The sequence below is a fragment of the Astatotilapia calliptera genome, chromosome 11 (genome assembly GCF_964374335.1).
Source record: "Astatotilapia calliptera chromosome 11, fAstCal68.1, whole genome shotgun sequence".
Classification (NCBI taxonomy): domain Eukaryota; kingdom Metazoa; phylum Chordata; class Actinopteri; order Cichliformes; family Cichlidae; genus Astatotilapia; species Astatotilapia calliptera.
Window position 1 is genome coordinate 30,945,711 of NC_137432.1, and position 15,531 is coordinate 30,961,241.

General features: G+C 41.6%; 1 protein-coding gene across 13 annotated transcripts in view; it reads left to right on the plus strand.

The window, feature by feature from the left end:
* The first annotated feature begins 725 nt into the window (after positions 1-725).
* The window catches only part of mef2d (myocyte enhancer factor 2d), a 103,937-nt gene continuing 89,131 nt past the window's right edge, over positions 726-15,531 (plus strand). For 12 of the 13 annotated variants that reach the window (XM_080308095.1, XM_080308100.1, XM_080308097.1 and 9 more), the window contains exon 1: positions 726-942. The gene's annotated coding sequence lies outside the window, so the exon portion shown is untranslated. The remainder of the gene's footprint in view (positions 943-15,531) is intronic. The other variant, XM_080308096.1, reaches the window with a different exon arrangement.

The following is a 15,531-nucleotide window of genomic DNA, read 5'->3' on the forward strand; positions in this document are numbered from 1 at the left end:
AGGTGTTTCTCCCGCTGCTCCGCCACAAGCGCCAACTGACTACATGTGTCAAGGTAACGTCCCTATGTCCCCACTGTAAACATCGTGTTCCTCCGCCAAGAACGGTTAAGTAGGGCGGCGGAAAGTTACTGAACCCCACTCGGTGGACACCCAGTACAAACACAACTTTTCCACGCGGAAATCAAATAGTTAATTTTTATTCATTTAATTGCAACATGTATAATAGGACTGCCTATGCGAATAGAACAAATAAAGGACGTAGCCTAACATTTATCCAGGGACTGGATATTGAAAAGAGGCAGTATTTTGGCCTTTCTAGGTAAATGTACAACCTAAACATCTATTGTGCGAGAGAAAAAGATGGCACTCGATAATTTAAAACGTTTGTTTTTATTCGTTTCCCCGCGAAAATTATACGAAAATCTCCTAAATGGTGGGAGATCTGGGAAAGGGGGGAATTCAAAGCAACTAAAGCAAGAATTAAAAAACAATCAAAATATGCTTAAGTCGCATAAGCTCCAATTTTCCGGTTAATGTAGCCCACAATAACAAGCAGTGAGAGTGTCTTTGCTCTCAAAACAAGACAAGCGGAGGGATATAAACTCTTAACACATGATGTCGCCATCAGCCCTTCCTACTTCTCAGCTCACCTTCCAGTAACTCCGCACCGACAATTTCATTGGTCGAGGCATCGCGGACAGCCGCCCCCCATTGGTCGCGCACCTGTCAATCTTAAAGCAATGCCACTCAGGATAGATTAGGCACCATTTGCCATAACTAAATAGTTACATTGTACATCAAGTAGGAAGAATTGTTTTAATTGGTAGTCCACCGCGCTCGGCGGAGAGTTAATCTTCGTCCAAACCGCCTGAACGCGTTGAATGCAACGAAGTGTAACGCTTGAATCTCCCGTCTCATCCAACAGATGTGGACACTGCCCGGGTAAGTCACTCTTTACCAGCTTGTGTCCGCATTTCACGTTTGCCTCATTTTTTTCCTGCCTCTTCCTGTGTTTGGGCAGTTCTGGCAACTGCGTGTCCAGTCGCCGTGTTGTTTGTTGTTGTGGTGTTTGCATGTTTGTGTCGGAGTTGAAAAACTGCCACAGAGCCGTGGTTGTGGTAACTCTGAGGAGGATGTGCACGGTGCTCGTGTAAAACCTCCCAAGTGTCTGTCAGTGTTTGTATCAAGAAAACAGTTCTTCGTGTAGTTTGCTAAGTTAATGCCAGTGCCACAGTCAGAGCTCACTTCTCACTGCGTGCTCGCACGTTTCAGTCCCACAGACCTTCAGTAAACAGCATCTCTCAGCTGGTGGATTTGAGCGTTGTGCGCAACAGTAATAACACTCCATTAAGAGCTGTCAGAAACGATTTACGACAAGTGTCAGCCGGGTTTTGACGTGATTTCTCTTCATTTCTTCAAAGCAATTTCATTCCATGAAAAGAACGCATGTTTAGTTTATTGGCAACTTTTATTGCGCCATCAATTTCGTTTACGTGTTAAATGACAGGTTTACATTGCGGAGAAAGTGGGCAGATGAAGAGAGAAGAGCGCAGTTTTTGCTCTAGGAAAACTGTAGTGATTGGTGAAATTGTGTTTCTTTATCAAAAACCACATCGGACGCTTTCCCTCATATCCTTTAAGCTATCGCGGCTGTTGAATTATTTTATGTCTCTTTCATGAGCCCATTTCCGACAATTGTGCTCTCATTGCCGTGCGTAATTGCTTCTCTCCCGGGAGAGAGTGCCATCAAACTTCTAATTTCCCCCTGAAACCCGGAAACCATTTTACTCGTGGAAGCAGCCCGTAATGATGGCATCAATAAACCCAAATAAAGCTGCTGTCAAGTCAGCTCTGAGTTTTGCTTGAAATCAGAAGGGGCCCGTCTGCCTTCTTTTCCCACGCACAGCATCTCAGAGAGGCAGGTGATTGGGATTAGAGGGCAGCAAGACAATGAGAATATGTCCCTAGAGAGGAGTCTGGCATGTCAGGAGGCAGGAGGAACAGTTATCTATTACATCATTATCTAGTGCAGCAGAGGAATGCACCGCAACACTGGCAGATGAGCGGTTCAACAATGCCTGCAGGTAAAGTCCAGATTGCCAAAAAGGTGTCAGTGGCTCTCCAGGGAGCCAGTCCAGGTAAGGGTGCTAGCGAGCGTCGCAGCAGCCAGAGGAGAACAGATTAGGTGTTCTCTGTGAGTCTTTGTCAGTAGGGCATGTTCGCCTTAGAAGCTTACACCACAGATGAGTGTTTGTCCTGATAAGACAGGTAATATGGAGATGGAGGGCAGAACTGACTGTGGGCATTAAACCACTGATGAATATATAAAAGTATCACGAATTGCAACTAAATTCCTCATTTCAAGTAACATCAAATCAGAAAGCTAAAAAAAAAAAATATATAAAAAAAACCTTGTTAAAATTCACAGAAGAATTTGCTTATTTACTACTTAAGACCGAAAATAGATTTTATCTTGCTTTTTTAATCTTAATATGAACATGTCGTGCATCAAGACATGAAAGTTAAGTTCTAAGAAGTAACAAATTACAACTCTCAAGTGAAATCAGTCTTCAAAACAGAGTCAGAACGTCATCCAGAAAACTGGACCTGCCAACATCAGATCTTCTCCTGGTCTCCCTCAGCTTTCCTTTGGTCTAACATCTTAAATGTGATAGCTGCCTGAAAGTTTGCCGCTGTTTTGAAGCTGCCAGTATCCCAGTTTAATTCTCTAGTATAGTTTAAGTCTAAGACGTAAAGGTGGTCACAGGTTTGGGTGTAACTGCAGCATCCCTAGCTTAACACCTGTATTGTATGCTGTTCTCCCCCAATCTCTAGCTTAGGTTTTGTACTAAAAACACTAACGTTTACATCAGCCATATCTTTTTAAAAAGATATGTGAGTAAAATCTGAAGTTGGACTGATTGAAAGAAATGCTTTTTGTGTTTCTGACATTATCAAAATGTCCAGGCAGCGATTATCCCCCTTACTAATGCATCACCTTATCTCTCTTATCCTTTTACTTCCATGCGAGATTGTGAGGTGTGACCCTGCTGGCTGTAATCCTGATTCTGACATTATCAGAGGTCCTATATAAAACATTGCCATCTCCTTCAGAAGTTTATTCCACTGCTGCACTCTGGTGCACCTTTAAAAGGAGGCAAAATAGTTGCTCTTAGGTGTGCAATAGAGTCTCAAAGTACTCTCCCCTATGCTTGTGTGGCCATATAGGAATACAACCCATGAATTGAGCAAAATTTATTTTGTAACCGGACTTGTTCAATGAAAAGAGGCTTATGCTTCAGATAACTTACAGTATAGGCTCAACTGTCATAATGGGCTTTTGTGTCCCTGAGAACTGTGACTGCCGGCAAATCTGTACATAGCTCTCATTCCCAGTCAAAACACCATCCAAGCTAGGATAGAACTTACAGAGATGACTTTTATCGTTGAAATGAATTATCTTGAAATAAATTTTGCTGAATCCAAATTAAGAGTTGAGATTGAGAACATGGGGAAAAACAAAACGAACAAAACCAGGTTTGGTTGAGGTTTTCCATGCCAGAGCTCTACCATGTGCTCCCATCGTGTGCTCTGTTGGACACAGTCAAAACACAGTGGGGGGAGTGTGCCCCCTCCTTCTCTTTGCTTCTGCAAATTTGAGGAAGTACAATCATTCTCTCCTGGTGCAGCTTCCTGCTGAACTGCAAACACAGGCAGTCAGCCGGCGCATTTTCCAGACATTGCAGATTGTCGGTGTCTGTCAGAAGCACAGTGACATAGCTGAACGTGTTTAAATACACAGCCCTGTGGTTTCTTGTGTGTACAGCATTTAAACATTCAGTTTGATGGCTTCGTAGGACGTGTCCTTATATGTATCAACGCATGCAATTGCATTAATGCTGAGGCTGCTGATTGTTTTTTCATACTTAACTAAAAAAAAAAGTTTAGTTAAGTGTTTGAAAATTGTGAATTGGCCAAATAATAAATTAATTTAAAATGTTAATTTAATTTTCAATATGAGAAGCTGCAAATCCTCCCTTTGGAGAAGCTGTGAGAAGAAAATGTTTTGATGATAAATGACTGAACCGACTGAGTTATTCATTAATTTCATTTGAATTTAGTCAGCTAATTAGTTCATATTAGGGCTGGGGTTGGACGACGTGTTAAAACTCTCCAACCTGCCGCTGTCAATCCAACAACTGGTGATAGCTGGCATGTTTGTGGACTTCCACACAGCGCTTTGCTCTGCAGTGCTCAACATTGACCAGCTCCAGCTCTCAACAGCTCTCCATTGGTGAATCTTACATGAGGCTCAAAAGCAGCAGTTCACATCTTCTACAGGGGACCATCTTCAGCAACTGGTCTTTTAATTATTGAATATTTACTTATTTTAATTATCAAGGAAGCAGAACACTCAAAAAGTAAAATAAAGTGGCAAAAATCTTAAAAAAAACCATTCAATGTTATTTTAATATATAAATTTATGTTTTGCATTGAACCACTGTGGTACTGATGTTACGTGTTATATTCTTTCTTATCTCTTGGACATAGAAAAGGCCTCTAAAGTTTAATTCTAGCAAATGCATAAATGAAGCAAGCCACCTGCTAAAGACACTAGTGCGCACGTAAGGATTATGTGTTGAAATAGCCAGCAGCAACCTTTTTAATAAATGACTCACGCTAGGCGGATTATTTTTTTCAAAATGATAAGCAACGTCAAAGGTTGTTGACAGACCTGCCTGTCATATGTAATTCCTGTGTAATTACCTCTAGGACCAGCCTGTTGAAACAATAAGAATGCCTAACCGATTGAACCTCACCTCTTTCTGCGGAGTTAATTTTTTTTTTCCCCTGATCAACTGGCCAGTCAACTCAATCTAGAAGTTATTTAACATTCAGTTCGTTAACATCAAAGGGGTGTGACTAGTGGAATAATTCACAGTATAATGAAATCAAGAGATGTTATCTAACGATGCCATCACAGTTTTATGAAGAAAGAATAAAATGCCTCTTAAAAGGAATGAGTTCTGTATTTAATCATTCATCAGTGCTCTGGTTTCCTTTTCACCACTCTCTGCCATTTATCCAGAAGGACTCAGAAGGTTGACTAATTTGAAATCAGTACTAACCAGCAAGTTGGATAATGTTTGTTTACCTTGCCCCCATTTACCATGCCATGTGGAGATTTGAAGTAATAACTTTTTGTAATCTTTCCGAGCACTTTAAGGAGGCATGTTGGTCTTAAACTGCAGGAGGAGGCATGAAACGTCATTAAAGTGCTTAGAAAAAAACCCTTCTATTTACCAAGAATTGTAATGTGATATGACTAAAAATGCACGAGGTACTAATGTTGCAAGTGTGTTTTCTTAAATTTATGTGGGTATTTAGATAATTGGGCTCTGGCAGTATGCCTGCTAGTTAATGTGCTAGTTAAACCTGATCATTAATTGAAGCAGCAGCTTTGATAAAATACGACCAAATTCTAACACTTCTTACCTACGTTGGGATAATGAAAGCTTAGACACTGTACCAGAGATTTGAATTAAACTAAGGAACAAGTGAGCAGCAGTGCATTTGTTCCCTGACAGATTTTCCAGAGCCCTCCATTAGTCAAGACCTTCCTGACTTTCATAGTGGAAAAGTCTGAGGTCTAATTTTCATTAATCAATTTGTTTGTTGGCTGGGCTGGGTATTGATGGGCTTTAATCACTGCTGAAGCCAAGGCCACATTAGCTAGTGAGAGCAGAAAATTACATCAGCATGCCGTGGAACTTAAAAACCCTGTTTTATATTTCAGCACCAAGGAAACTGAAGAGAAAAGAAATAAGAAAGTTGCTGAATAGAGGCAAGCTGTGCTACTGTAGCTACCATGTTGTGCAGGGCAAGTCACCTGCCATCTCATTGATTTGCCTGTTTACCCTTTCAACTCAGACTTGGCCTTGTATAATAGTAGTAAAGCATCTGTGTTGGGTATGTGTTTTCCCTGTGTTTTCACCCTCAGCTGACCCACGCTCTCATCCCACGATGGCGCAAAAGCCTTTCTTGTAGGTTGGGTTAGATAAGCGTCACCCCTTCACCGTTGTCAAACTGAAAGCCTTGCACCACAAGCCATGCTCCTTTTCAAACTGACGGAGCATTTCAGCAGAAAGGAGCAATTACTACCTGCTCTGGTCCTGTTGCTTTCATGGCCTCTTTTGTGTGCTGATTCCAGGGCAGATTCTATCCATGGCTGTTCCCACGCTGAGCAAGGAGAACAGGAAGAACTCAGCCGCACAGCAGGCCTCTGCCTTCTGCTATTATGGCCATGATTCAATCATTGCAGGGCAATGCTTTAGCCTGGCACATTGAAAGAGGAAAAAAAATGTCCTCACTCCCGCTCTGTTAATGGAACTTAAAGCCAAAGGTGTTTTTGTACCAAGAGGAGACCATCAGCCTTTTAATGTGGGAAGTAGCAGCAGCAAGCTTCACCTCACAATCCACTCTCCCCCTGCTGTGATTTTTAAAATGGCCTCCCTTCTGTGCTTGCAGCCAGAGAAGCCCCACGTGTAGTGGAGGAACCAGCCCAGGCGAGATTTGCCGCTCATCGCGCCTACTGTTTGTTGTCTTTCCCCTGACCTCGAGTGGAAGAGTTCAGTGTGTTAGATTTTTAGATTTGATTTATTTTTAGTTATACATGCTCGGATTACAAGCAAAACAAAATAAATAGGACTTATCGAACAATGTTACATGACACGGATACAGTTTGCTGTTACTTGCGCTAAGTATTGCAAAAATCCATTTAACCAATCAAGCCAACATTTTCTTTGGCAATCTGGGGGCATCGATACTTGAAATACAATTTAGTGGTAGTAAATCGAAATTAAATCTACTGCAAAATTTCAAATCTGTGTGTATATCTCTCTGTAGTAATGCTGTGAAATATTTAAAATTGATTTTAACTTCACGAATGGAATACCAAAATAGCTTTTATTAAAGCGGAACATTTCCTGTCTACTAATGGAAGACCACGGGATGTGGCTGAAAGCACTGGAAAAAAACATGCGGACCCTGAGATAAGGCTTTTTGTTTGTTGTTGTTTTTTTTTGTCAAATTGCTATTGTCGTGGTTTGGAAAACAGCCTTTATGTGCAACTGACAAAGAATTTGAATTACAGAAAACTATCAATTGAACATTGCTGTATTTCTTAAAATGATTAAATAAAATCAGATATCAGGACAAACGGTAAGTATCTGCGATCGTGGGTTTGGTTATGCCAAAATTTGAATTTAAACAAACTTTCCAAGAAGTGTTACGTCTCCTGACAAGAACTACTGGCGATAAAGATATCAGGGAGATCTGAAATGCTTTTTTTGGCAAAGCATGACCGTGCTCGGCTCTGAGCTCTGCTGTAATTTACCAGCTTTTGTTTTCATACCAGCTGGGAACACTTGGACGAAAAAAAGAAGAGAAGAAATCTGATTATTCGTCCAGCATATGATTATCTTTTGGTCCTTTTTTTTTTTTTTTTTTACAAAAAACAAAACAAAAAAAAAACAGGATCCACCTTTGTATTTCTTAAACTCTTTGAAACATTTACGTGGGATTTAGGATATTTCCTCATGGTTTACACGTGGCATTGAATATCAGTGTTCCAGGATCTCAGTGAAGTGAGAACACCATCTGTCTCACCTTGTTAAAAGTACTATACCACCCCATAAAAGCATGCATTTATTATTTGGTTTCAAACATCGTCACAGATTGTTTAGATTTTTGTAATTTCTATTTTATGCGATGTTAAAGCAGTGAAAAATAAACCTCTGAATACATCAGGGAAAAGAGATATTTTTAAACTTGAGTTATTTTATTGGCAAGAACTAAAACTGTTTAAGACCTGAAATATCTTGTTTAGCCATATCAATTTTTACGATCTTTAATGTACCATTTAACATTTTACATAATTTTTTGTGCATGCAAAAGGTCTGCAAAGTCACAAAAGATAATATGTATGTAGTTAACCTTTGCCTTGCTCGCATGTCCATAAAGCTATGTTTAAAAAAACCAAAACAAAACAGAAATAACTGCAAAACAGGCAGACTGTCAGAAACTTTACATCTGATATGGAAATCAGTGTCTGGGTTACTGTATTTTCATGTCTCTGACCTGTCCTCAGATGGCTTGTTTGTGAGTAATCCATGACAATATAACACATATAATCCAGGAAATATTAACGCCATCCTGTAATGTTGTGACTTGTTTATGGCTCTGGCTTGAATGTGTGCACATGAATGGTGAGGTTTAGTTACCAGTTTTGTGTAACTAAACCTCACTATGCTATGTTCATAAAAATATGCAAACAATGTTTTTTTTATGTCGCTCAGAACAGACTGGGCTTTTATGCACGAGCGATTTAAAGAAGCCAGAAGGTGAAAAGAGCTGCTGCAGCAATGGCGTGTTTTGGTTGACCACCAAATTAAAATCATCAACCTGTAAATTAAATTGATGTAGGCTTCTTAAATTGAAAAAGATATGGTTGGTGGAGTCTGTGTTGGACGTTTATATATATATATATATATATATATATATATATATATATAAAAAAAAAAAAACACCCAGCACGCCCCTGTGGGCGGTTTATCCTTCAAGCTCGGGTCCTCTACCAGAGGCCTGGGAGCTTGAGGGTCCTGCGCAGTGTCTTAGCTGTTCCCAGGACTGCGCTCTTCTGGACAGAGATCTCCGATGTTATTCCCGGGATCTGCTGGAGCCACTCGCCTAGCTTGGGAGTCACCGCACCTAGTGCTCCGATTACCACGGGGACCACCGTTACCTTCACCCTCCACATCCTCTCGAGCTCTTCTCTGAGCCCTTGGTATTTCTCCAGCTTCTCGTGTTCCTTCTTCCTGATATTGCTGTCATTCGGAACCGCTACATCGATCACTACGGCCGTCTTCTTCTGTTTGTCTACCACCACTATGTCCGGTTGGTTAGCCACCACCATTTTGTCCGTCTGTATCTGGAAGTCCCACAGGATCTTAGCTCGGTCATTCTCCACCACCCTTGGGGGCATCTCCCATTTTGACCTCGGGACTTCCAGATTATACTCGGCACAGATGTTCCTGTACACTATGCCGGCCACTTGGTTATGGCGTTCCATGTATGCCTTGCCTGCTAGCATCTTGCACCCTGCTGTTATGTGCTGGATTGTCTCTGGGGCATCTTTACACAGCCTGCACCTGGGGTCTTGCCTGGTGTGATAGACCCCAGCCTCTATGGATCTTGTACTCAGAGCTTGTTCTTGTGCTGCCATGATTAGTGCCTCTGTGCTGTCTTTCAGTCCAGCTTTGTCCAGCCACTGGTAGGATTTCTGGATATCAGCCACCTCCTCTATCTGCCGGTGGTACATACCGTGCAGGGGCCTGTCCTTCCATGATGGTTCCTCGTCTCCCTCCTCTTTCTTGGGTTTCTGCTGCCTGAGGTATTCACTGAGCACTCGGTCAGTTGGGGCCATCTTCCCAATGTATTCTTGGATGTTCGTTGTCTCATCCTGGACTGTGGTGCTGACACTCACCAGTCCCCGGCCCCCTTCCTTCCGCTTAGCGTACAGCCTCCGGGTGCTGGACTTGGGGTGAAACCCTCCATGCATGGTAAGGAGCTTTCTTGTCTTTATGTCAGTGGCTTCTATCTCCTCCTTTGGCCAGCCTATTACCCCAGCAGGGTACCTGATCACGGGCAGGGCGTACGTGTTGATGGCCCGGATCTTGTTCTTACCATTCAGCTGACTCCTCAGGACTTGCCTGACCCTCTGCAGGTACTTGGTGGTTGCAGCCTTTCTAGCGGCCTCTTCATGGTTCCCATTTGCCTGCGGGATCCCCAGGTACTTGTAACTGTCCTCTATGTCTGCAATGTTGCCTTCTGGTAGTTCAATCCCCTCAGTTCTGACTACCTTCCCTCTCTTTGTTACCATCCGACTACACTTCTCCAGTCCGAACGACATTCCAATGTCATTGCTGTATAGCCTGGTAGTGTGGATCAGTGAATCGATGTCTCGTTCACTCTTGGCATACAGCTTGATGTCATCCATGTACAGGAGGTGGCTGACAACTGCTCCGTTCCGTAGTCGGTATCCGTAGCCAGTCTTGTTAATGATCTCACTGAGGGGGTTCAGGCCTATGCAGAACAGCAGTGGGGACAGAGCATCTCCTTGGTAGATCCCGCACTTGATGGTGACTTGTGCTATGGGCTTGGAGTTGGCCTCTAGTGTTGTACGCCACATCCCCATTGAGTTCCTGATGAAGGCTCTTAGGGTCCCATTGATCTTGTACAATTCTAGGCATTCCAGTATCCAGCTGTGGGGCATTGAGTCATAGGCCTTCTTGTAATCAATCCAGGCAGTGCACAGGTTGGTCAGTCTGGTCTTGCAGTCTCGGCTGATTGTTCTGTCTACCAGTAGCTGGTGTTTTGCGCCTCTGGTATTCTTGCCAATTCCTTTCTGTGTCCCACTCATGTATTGACCCATGTGCCTGTTCATCTTAGCCGATATGATGCCTGACAGGAGCTTCCATGTAGTACTGAGGCAGGTTATTGGTCGGTAGTTGGAGGGGACCGGTCCCTTCTTGGGGTCCTTGGGGATCAGGACCGTCCGACCTTCGGTTAGCCATTCCGGGTGTCTCTCGTTAACTAGCAGCTGGTTCATTTGTGCTGCCAGACGCTCGTGGAGTGCAGTCAGCTTCTTTAGCCAGTAGGCGTGAACCATGTCGGGCCCTGGTGCTGTCCAACTCTTCATACTGGAGACCCTTTCTTGGATATCTGCCACTGTGATGGTTACTGGACCCTGGGAGGTCGCTGTGGTCTGCCCTCAGATCCACTAGCCACTGAGCATTGCCGTTATGGGTTGCGTCCTTCTCCCATATGCTCTTCCAGTATTGCTCTGTCTCCAGCCTTGGTGGTGCTGTTCTCTTATTATTGTTCCCTTGCCACTGAGAGTACACCTTTGCTGGTTCTGTGGAGAACAGCTGGTTTATTCTCCTGCCTTCTATCTCTCTGGTGTACCTCCTCAAGCGGCTGGCCAAGGCTGTGAGTCTTTGCTTGGCAGTTTCCAAGGCCTCAGGTATGGACAGCTTGCTGTATTTCTTATGCACCTTCTTTGTCGCACCTTTCTGGAACTCCGTTAGTTGGCTAACCTCCCTCCGTGCTACTTTGATCTTGGCCTCTAGCCTCCTTCTCCATGGAGGGTACTGCCCCTTGTGGCTGTTCAACTTGTAGCCAAGCATCTCACTGATCACTGCTGCCGTATTGTAGATCAGCTTGTTAGTGTCGGTAATCGTGGTTGTAGGTATTGTCCGTAGTGCTGCATTAACATCATCTAGCAGACCTTCTGAGGGTACTTCACGTAATCTTGGTAACCGGCTACGGGGTATCCAGGTTTCAAGCTTGGCCATTACCCTATTTTTCAGGTCAGTTCCTCTCGCACTCAACGATCCTTCTCCTATCGCACTTGGGGCTATGTACCCCATCTCGGGTGGGGGTGATGATATCTCCCCCCTGACCTGGCGTCCTGACTCCTCCTTGCCGTAGCATTTGTGTTGTACCTCGTCAATCTCTAGCTGTGAGAGCAGTCCCTTCTTTCGAATGTTGGAACACTGAGCTACTAGTTGTTTCGCCGTCATTGTGGATGTTGGGTATCGAAGAATCCATAGGTCCGTCATCCTATTCATGTAGCCCCTTCCGCCGGGGTTACTTGCGTAGTAGCATTCCAACAACGCCCTGTTTTCGTCTCTTGCCCACCGATGCCTTCTTGTTCCAGTAGCCCACTTTTCACCAGGGTGCCCTGGTTCCTCAACACCTGACGCGGACCTTGTTGATCCGGGCGACGTCCGAGCCGGCATGCCTTCATATTTATCTGTCTCGCTCATGTCTGCGGTAGGCTTGCTTAGCATAGGGGGTCTAGCCTTAGGACCCTTACTGGATACAGACGCCCCAGGCAGGAATCGAACTTGCGATCCTCTGTTCCAAAGGCGTGTAGTCTAACCACTACGCTATCCAGCTGCTATATATATATATATATATATATATATATATATATATATATATATATATATATATATATATATATATATATATATATATATATATATATATATATATATATATATATATATATATATATATATATATATATATATATATATATATATATATATATATATATATATATATATATATATATATATATATATAATATAATATTAGGGCTGGGCGATATGACCCAAAATTCATATCTCGATATTTTTTAGCTGGATGGCGATATAAGATATATATCTCGATTTTTTTTTTTTTTTTAAAGCCATAAGTTAAGAACAAAAAGAGAGTTCTTAGTCACACTGTGTCCCAGATGTCACACGGGCACTTTTATTTATATACAGCGTAGATGTACATGAAGAAATTACTCAAAAATAAATTATCAGCATTTATTAAATAATCATGGTCCATAAATAAAAGAAAACAATGTTGTTTTTGTGCATAACAAAAAGCTCACAATTGTGCAGTCAAAATGTAAACTAATAGACGCTGAGCATAATAACAAAGAGACAGATTTCACAGCTGCACCACGTCTCTGAACAGGTGCCATTTGTGGTCCTTATACACACACACACACACAGTACGTATCACTCCGCGAGGCTCCTCCTCGGTAGCCGTAATCCTCCGACAATCCATCAAGCGGTGCAGCTCCGTAGAATAGCAAAGTCATATTAAAACATTTTTTGACAGATTGCTGAGCGCTGTGTACCACATAAAATCGGTTCGCGGTCAGTAAGCACAACCAGAATTCATACATAAGGCGCACTGTCGATTTTTGAGAAAATGAAAGGATTTTAGGCCGTGCAGCCCCTCCTGGCTGCATGTCGTTAGCGCGGTTAGCTCGCTAACACGTTGACGCCGTCCAGCCCCACGCACGGTGTAACTCGCTAACGGAGATTTTCCGCTTTCATCTTGTCATTGCCTGCAGGTGAAGTTATGGGGGAGGCGGAGTTGTGTTCAGTGAAGGAGAGGCGAGGCCGAGTAACGTTGCGTAGAGACAAAAGTGGACGAAAGAGAGGCAAACCTGCGGCTCCACAAGTATAATTATAACGTAACATAGACTATATCGATATAAACGATATTGTCACATCTTATATCTCGTATGAAAATATATCGATATTTTTAAAAAACTTGAGATATATATATATATATATATATATATATATATATATATATATATATATATATATATATATATATATATATAAATAAATAAAAAAAATAAAATTGGGGCAACAGAGAAAAGTGTTTTCACTGATAATGAAACTAGTCACTTTGGGCAGCACTGGACTCCACCGGTATATGATGCATATGGTTCGAACACATGAGTGTTTTTTGTTTGTTTTTTAAATTAATCTTGGATGGTACTGAAGCTCTTATGTTGTCAACATGCGGACAAACAGACAGTTGTGGGTCCCCTTGGCCACCCAACTTCTGGAGTAATTCACTCATGTTGACAAAATTTCTGTACAGACATACAAACACCTGCCAAAGTACTCAAACCAGAACCAGGTCCCCTTCAGGGCCACATTTGGCACTGAAGACAAATGTACACAGACTCACGAGCTGAAAATATTACCAGCTTTGCTGTCGTGACTGGTGAAAATTCCCTAATGTACATACTGTAATTGTTTCCTCATGTAGCCTGTAAGTACTTGCCAACATGGTCTCTCTGATTTGACCCTTAAGGCCAAAGTGAAAAATCAGGGTACACAAAAGCTGTAACTGCAGGCCAACAAACTCCCTTACTTACACAGGACTAATCTCTGTCCTCCAGCAAGCTCTTAATTGGGCCATCATCAGCTGCTGATCTATGGGTTAAACATCAATTAAGGTAATGAGCACATAGAGAAGAGGGAAGAAGATCGGGTTGGGGAGATGTGGGGGGGAGTCAGTCCGGAGGGCAGGGAGGTGATCAGGGCCCACCCTGAGGAAGACTGAAGTGTGTGTGTGTTTCTGTGAAGAGGTAGCTTAACGAGTGGAGTGATTTTCGAGTCGTGGAGTGGAGTGTTGATTATGGCTGTGCGGGATGGAGGCTGCTTCAAACAGCTCAATGGAGACTTCTTGTTAGTTTAGCTGTGTTTGTGTTGGACAGGCTGTGGTCTGGGTGAGATCCTCAGCATGTTTCAGGACAGTAATGTCTAATCTGCTCTTCAGAATGCAAATACTAAAATAACAATGATGTAAAAATCTTAATTAAGTTAAGAGCTAAGGTACAAAATATGACAAATAATATCAATTGGCTAACTGTTTTTAATTTGAGTATTATAAATTATTTAATTATTTTATTGCTCCTTACTCAGAGATGTCTTGTAATTTTGGAATCAAATATTTTCTTCTATGTAGTTTTAAACATTTACTTATTCTGTTTTTTCCTCTGAGAAACATTCCAGTAAGAACAATTGATTTGATTGATGATTTTATGATACTCTCTGAAAGTTCATTGAGGAGGAGACATCATTCCCATCCATACTGCTTGACTGACAGATGATATCTAAAAGGCACAGGACAAGATGGATATAAAATTAAAATGTAAGTTACTACTTGAAAAACCATTTTTCATCAAAGAGTTCGTTTGTGAAGCACTTTGTTGTACTTGTGACTTTTAAATGTGCTATAGAAATAAAATTGAAATTGAAATTGAAATTGTATGTAACTAGGGATGTGATTAGGAGTGTTGTCCATCTCCTCCTCAAAGTGTTAATACTATAGGTTGTTTATTTGAGTAGTAGTCCATGAATGTTAGAAAGGAACCCAAAAAGCCTTTGGTATATTTTTGTTTTGATAAAGGTAGCTAGCATTTGCATAAGGTTAGCATTAAACCTGTTTAAAACCTAAATACTTGAGATGGTCATTAGAGAAACATTCTAAGCTTTTGATGCTGTAATATACTGCAATTTGTCTTTCTACTTGTCTTCATTTGACTGAATAGTGAGAAGATGTTGTATCACTATGTGAGAGGTCAATAAAATGTCAAACATGTCTGCAAGAATTCATTTGAAACACTTTTGCCCCGTTAAATTCACCATTCAATATTTAATAAAACAGATGATTCAATCTTCAAAATACATAACTATTTTATAAGCAGACCTCTTAAGTTCACTTGTAGATTTAAAAGAATCCTAGAATGTGCTTCTCTTTCATGTCAGCAGTCATTTTTTATTGCTTCACATCAGCTTGTTCAAACAGCAACCACATTTCTTTCTAGAATTAAAGTTTTAAGTTATAGTTTTGAATGCAAAACTGCAATCAGTCAATCAGATAGAAGTGAAGTTTCTATCTTTTTTACTTTCCAAAAAATGAAAACATTTTCAGTTATGAAAACCAGACATCTCAGTATATCCAAGAGCTGGTTAACCTAAGTTTAAATGCATTAGTAACCCTCTATCTATTGTGCTGTGGGCAGAAATGTCATATTTTAGGTTCTGATTCTGATTGGCCAACTGGATCAAGAATCAAACTATAATCTTCTAAAAA